The sequence below is a fragment of the Plectrocnemia conspersa genome, unplaced genomic scaffold (genome assembly GCF_051122295.1).
Source record: "Plectrocnemia conspersa isolate PC_06_02 unplaced genomic scaffold, ASM5112229v1 ptg000013l, whole genome shotgun sequence".
NCBI lineage: Eukaryota > Metazoa > Arthropoda > Insecta > Trichoptera > Polycentropodidae > Plectrocnemia > Plectrocnemia conspersa.
The window spans coordinates 31,387,094-31,394,188 of record NW_028277177.1 but is presented as its reverse complement, the minus strand read 5'-3'; positions in this window follow the sequence as shown (position 1 = coordinate 31,394,188).

The window sequence follows — 7,095 nt, the reverse complement described above, 5'->3', positions numbered from 1 at the left end:
GGTTATAATAATAAATTATGGAAATTAATTAAATCTAGTTAAGGATGTTAATTTATATTTAAATTAAAGTTCCTTGAGCCTTGATTATGTTAATGGTAGCTATATGGACGTCATTTCTGCATTTTACAGTAGAGGCAAAAGTTGTTTAGTCAGTAGGCATTTCATCAAATTACATGTGTTTTTTATGGCCAAATTAAAGGGGGGTCAAATTCCCCCCCTGCCCTCCCCTTTTATTGAAGTCCTTGTTTAGAATACATATAAAACACAACAAAACTGTGCATTCGCAGTCGCAGTTTAAACACTCAGTTATCTAGCGTTCATATTAAGACTTTAATAACAATAAGTGAAAATCGAATGAAGCACATCTAAACGGAATTTTGATCCATTAAAGATTGCAAAAAGCAATTCAAAATTGCATAAAACAAATCATTTCTCAGAAGTCAAAAATCCACGTCAAAAGCAATAAAATCGTGTTAGTGCCGTCGCAGTGGGAACGCTCATTACCGAGCGTTTCCATCACGACGTCATTTTAACTTTTTCGAGTAGAGCAGCGGTTTCCAAACTTTATGCTATTACACCTTCCTAATTTTTTTTTTAATAGATATAATAATATAAACATATTTTAAATAATAAAACATTTATTTAAAAAAATTTGAACTCTAGAATAGACGTATACCTTCGTTTTGATATGAATTTTAATTTATTTCTAGATATTATGGTATGAAAATTATTTTTTTATTAAAAAGTTTTGGCGTTCCAGTTTGGAAACCACTGCAGTAGAGGCAAAAGTTGACCATTCAGTGGTCGTTTTTTCAATATTTTTATTTCATTAAGATTTATATTATTTTATTAACAGACATGCATTTCTAGGGAAATTCAATTGAGAAGCAAATGCCCCTACTTCCCCCCCCCTCCACCGCAAATGCCGGTCTTGAAATCCAATCATAATTTATTAACTACAAAATCCTGATATTTCAAAGTAAAATATAAATAATTATAATTAACAACAATTTGCTCTCGTTCGAAAATTCACTGTTTATTTTATATAACAATAATCAATATTTGTTTCTACTTTTATTAATTAAATACTACGGGTATTAAAAACACATGCTTTTATATAATAGCATAAAGCATATGTATTATTTAGTATTACATTTAAATGTATTATTATATGTTATATTTTATATGTTTTTTAAAGTATAATTGTGTATATATACTTAAATAACTAAGAGTCAAATTAAACCGATACGTTTGTATTAATTTAAAATACTTACTGTGTTTTTAATTCAAAATAGCAACATTCCTACATTACATAAATCTCATTTTTACGTCTCATTGAAACGTACCATTTTTGCTTGAATTTTATAACCTTAATATATTTGCAAAAGAAAGCTTTCCCATTAAGCAAACAATCAAAACGACCGCAATGATCCGACCTTTTAATGCTTATCTCAAAAGAGAATATATTATGTTTTTAAAATTGTACTTATGCATGCTTGAATCACGTTAGATATATTATTTTCTACCTATAGTTTATTTATTTTCAAAAGACAGTGCGCAATAACATCGCTTAATGCGTAATCATCAACCGAAAGAATAATTATATAATTATCACTAATGTAGATGTCCCGTTTTCGGGATTTTTAAAAATTCGAAATTTTCCAATACAAGCATGAACGAATACTTTACGAATAGAAATATGTATAACAAATTCGATAAACCGTGTTATATAGAATCGGGGAAATGGGAGGAGATCAATGAATCATTGATTTGAAGCGGACATTAAATTTCTGTTTTCATTCGATTATGACTTAATCAAGTATATACCCATACATAACACTTAGTTTAACAACCGACAACTCGAATTTTTGTGGAAATTTTAAGTAACTGCTATCTGCTTGTAGAACAATTACCGGACTATTTTCTGTTGCTTATGTAACGGTCGGTTAATCTAAAAGATTCGTTATTAGCTCGCTTTCACAATATATTCTGTTTTAAGTTTATTTACGCCAGAAAGAAGGTTCATCACTATTGTATTGTATAATGTTCCTTTTATCCTATTATAGTTTATAATAATAAATTCTGATGCATCATAGGTTTAATATGTTAATCCTGCTTAAATTTAAGATACGACAGTCTACATGGAATTATTTATTATTACTAGTATTTGACAAAATATACAAATAATACTCAATATATTTACCTACTATATGTATTTTTGACACAAAGATAAAATATATTGATTTCAAAAATATATTTTTTTTTACCAAAAGTTATTTTCAAAACATATGCTTTACAGCTAAATTTTAATTTTTGTGTATAATATGTCAAGTATTTGCTCTAAAAATTATCGTTTTGTAGTGTAATTTTTTACTGCTATTTGTGCCAACTTATTTTATATATGTTAAAATATATTAATTACAAGAAATATACTATGGTGTATGTAGTTTTGATATAAACATGAATTATGCCAAGCAAATGTAGTCAAGTTTAATTTTTTTTAATTAATGCATATATTAAATAATTAGAATTAGCTGCAAAAAATAATAGAAATGACTAAAAAGGCTCAAGTGTATTTTGTAAAAGATAATGAAAATTTTTGTATTGATATAAATCCCAAAATTCTACATTTTTATGTATAGTCAAAAACTAGTGCTTTATGTATAATAAGAACGAAATTAAAAATAATTTGTAAGCACTACGCGTAAGAAAAAATATTGAAATTCAATGTTTAAAAAAATGTTTAAAAGCAGTACAGTACAACTGAAATCAGCATACAATCATATCTTTGTGACAAAAATATTTTAACAGCAGAATTATGGTAGAAAATAATTTTAATTATCCTCTCATTTTTTTAGTCCGGGAATGGAAAAGGATGTGCGGTGTCAGTTTTTAATTTCACGTGTAATATAACAAGAAATAAGCATCCTTGGCTAATTAAATTAGGGGATTTCGAGAAGTCGTTGAAAAAAATATGGCGAAACTAACGCGAAACGGCGCCAGTTCTAGGTCGTTGCCATTTGAACGCCCCTTTTTGCAAAGGGACCTAACCAAAAAAAATTAGAAAAACACGCCGCGTGGTCTGCATGTCATTAACGAGTAGAGTTCTTAAAAATTGCGTTAGTGACAAAAAATCCTAAGAGATTTGTCCTAATTTATACGAGTAACTAATTAGAGTTTAGATGTTTGCTTCAAAAGTACATTTTTAGGGATAATGTGCGAAGGAATAGTAGGAATTTGTCAAAAATAGTTTATTTAAAATTAAAGCAATTTTATATCATTGCAGATAATCGAAATTAATTAATCATATTAATTTTAGCTTTGTATATTATATAATTGAATATATAAATATATGTTTGCTCTATTACTCATATAATAAGCTTTTGTTAAATCATCTAATTGTGTTTCGATCTTGTCAAGATACGCAAATAAATGAAAGCAGATGTCTGTCCGATAATAAAACTGCGAGTAAACGATTATCATAATAAAGCAGCCGAAATGAGCACAGATGACAATGGAGATAAACCGAGGGGACGACATAAATTAAGTCGAGTGAGGATAATTTCTGAATTATTGTTATGTGTGTAGTTTAACCGTTTCGTAGCCGATTTAGTTGCGTTCAATTAAAATAGTCTAAAAAGTCACGACTCCTAGGTAACAAATATGTACGGAGCCCGAGTGTGCGCAGGAAGAACGTCGCCTAACAAAGGACGGTCATATGTCATCTTTAAATGAATTTCAAACGAGCGTGAAGTACCTACAGGGTTCCGAGAAAGTCGTGTGCGAAAAATAGAATCAAACTCCGAGCTGACTTGGCATATTCGGTGCTTTTCAACACTCAATATAGTTGCGATAATAATTATTGTTCGACCTATCAATGAAATTGATGAGATGTTATTTTATTAAAAGTCTTTTCTACAATTTTTAATATGTGTATCTTTCAAAACATTAACTCGACACAACGCCTACTCTCACGAAACAAATTGATAATTTATCATTTGATAAATCTGAGATTAAAGCGAAATATATCACATTTTAAACACCTTGTAGCGAGTTACCTCAGTTCATAAATTCACCGTAAAAGCTGATGAATGTTCTCTAAATGTAGGGACAAACATAATTCACAATGAAACGCAATGAAAGCGTATTAATTGTTAATTTATATAGTCGCGTATCCTTAAGCGTTTATTTATTGTATTATATTTTTTTTAATAAATTTGCATATGTGCATCTAGTTATTTACGCATATGAAAATGTGACACCTCATTAGTTTGTCCGGATATTATTCTGAAATATTTTCGCCCAGAGAAGTGTATAAAGTTACAGTTAATAGTCCTGCGGTGTGCCGCCTCGGCTATCCATCATTTTTGCTCTCATGGACCATTTCTATCCAGCGTCACATGGACTATTGACGCGTCTCCATTTTATATGTCGTAAATTATCTCAAATTTATGACTGCGTATGACGGTGTCGTTTTACACACTTGTAATACTTAGAAGCTTATGATTGTGATTTAGTGTGCGTGAATTACTAATTTATTAACGTCGGGTTTGTGCAACGCTCATTCGTCGAAGTCTAACGATAGTTCATTTATAATTTATATAATTTATAATTATTCAACATATGTACCGACTAACTATAATTATTTAATATCTTAAGATGCTCATATCATTATAGTACTGATGGTTTAATATAAAAAATGGTATTTTTGTCAACCCTGAATGCGAAATTATATTATTTATAATATGTATTATATTAAACATTAATTTTTGTTCTGATAAAATCATAAAATGCCGCATTAGATTAATATAATAGATTTATTCTTTCATCAAATATTTAGTAATTTTAAAACATTTTGTGTGCTCCATACATAAAAAAATTAATTTACTCTCCAAAAGAATCATAAACAGTGCATATTTTTCATTATGGAATTATAATCTTGTGTAAGTTTGATAAACAAACTTGTAATTTTTATTAAATCAATTTTGTTTTATTGATGTAAAATGCAGTAATACTTTATAAAATAAAAAATATATTTTTTTGCATCGTATAGAGTACGCTCGGGATAAGGATGCCGGTTTGTTATTGTGTGCGTGTACATGTATATGAGAGGGAGAAGCGATGTAGCGTGTACTTCGTTTTCTCGCTTTCTCTTTTAACCCTTTGAACGCGGAAAGCGACTAAAGTCGCCTAATCGATTTTTTTATCTCTTTACGCAAAAATCAGTAAAAAAAATGCTTTTCAAGAAAAAACTTTTTTTTGTGAATAAACATAAAATATAATTTTAAATGAATAAAAATTAAAAAATCAGAACATTTAAACACAGTATCAAGGTAAAATTTGCATTTTTTTAAAAAAAAACAATAAAATATTATTTTTGATTAACGCGTTCAAAGGGTTAAGGACAGTCGCTGATTCGTCAACGCTGGTATTCGTCATTAAAATGCAGTGTAGCACAGAAGTTCGATCTTCTCTAGTGATTTATTTTAAATTATTTTGTGTTGATATTGGTTTAACCCAGATATGCCCACTGTCCCATGGGTAGGTCACTAAACTCGTGCCACTGTTTTTTATTTATAAATAAAATTTTAAGAGAACAAAATTTCTTGGGCATATCTGGGTTAATTGATATCAAGGCTTCAAATATACACTGTAAGTTATTCGTTCTCTTACCCGTGGATTAAAATATTTTAATTATTTTTCCATTAATCCGTACGTTGTTGGTTTTTTTACCCAATTCTCTGTAAGGCTTAAAAAAGTTATTATTCTTATAGTTGCGCCAATGATAATTTTTTAATTTATTCAATGGATTCTAATGATTTAATAGAGTCGTTGAGCCATTAAACAATCTGCGAATAATTTCTTTCCCCATTTTATATCTTTCTGCGTTTGAAGAATAGCTACTAAAGACTTCATTATATTTTTGACTAGTGAAAGATTTTGAATTTTGCAAATATTTAATTAATGACATCAATGTCTGGTTTCTTGGATTATATAATATATTTTTAATTGTCCGTTGAAATTTCCAACTTAGCTCAGATGTATGTATGTTAAATAAACATATATTTTCTTTTAAAATAAAAAAAATAAATATTCTGAGCGAAATTGTTTTGAGCCACACAGTTCACGCACACAATAACAAACCGGAATCCTTATCCCGAGCGTACTCTACTAGTTTTGCTATTTTTCGTTTATCTAACCATGTGTGATGATTATAAGTATTTCTTTTTCTATTTCATATAAATCTGTAAAAATTTGGCTTTTAGTAAAACTAGAGAAGTCAACCCTTCGGTAATATTAAATTCGTTGTCAATTTCTCCAAATAAGTTAAACCATATCTGTAACATCAGTTCTATGGAATAATATTTATAAATATCTGTATGCTTTTATGACAGTTTATTTCTGCACACTTTCAAAATATACTTCATCATCAATAAAATTTAATTAAGAATTAAATTTTCTACCACATAGCTTGCTATTACTAATGAAAAAGAAATAATTTTTAATAATTTTTGTTTGGACCTAAGATTTTTTTCAAATCTAAATTTTTATACGGAACTTTGCGTGCAGTTATTAAATGTAAAAATTAATTAAATATAATGCCTTTAATAAAAATTTTGTATTGCAAAAAATGCTTTATTTTTTAAGCAAACACAATCGTCAATCTATTTTTATTAAGCGCGTTTGGTCATATATTTTGCATTTTCATTTCACCAATTTTATTAAAAAATAATGTAAAAGCGACGCTAAAAAATATTTTTTAATTTTAAAATCTTATTATTTATTTATTTTTCTACAATATTGATACGCATGCGAAATTAGCTAGTATTGTGATCCGCATACGGCCCGCGGGCCACGGGTTAGTCGCCTTTAACGTAAACAATCCTTGCATTTACTTGACGTAATTATATAATAGTGAGGGTAAGCATTAATACGTAAATACATTAACTATTATTTTACTAAATATAGCTGCGTACAAAGATTAGCACTAATTTTTTTATTTAAATGTCATCATCACACAAAAAATATTTCGCAAAATTATAATAGCACATTAAGTTGAATTTTTGTGTATTTACTTTTCTTTTTATATAGATA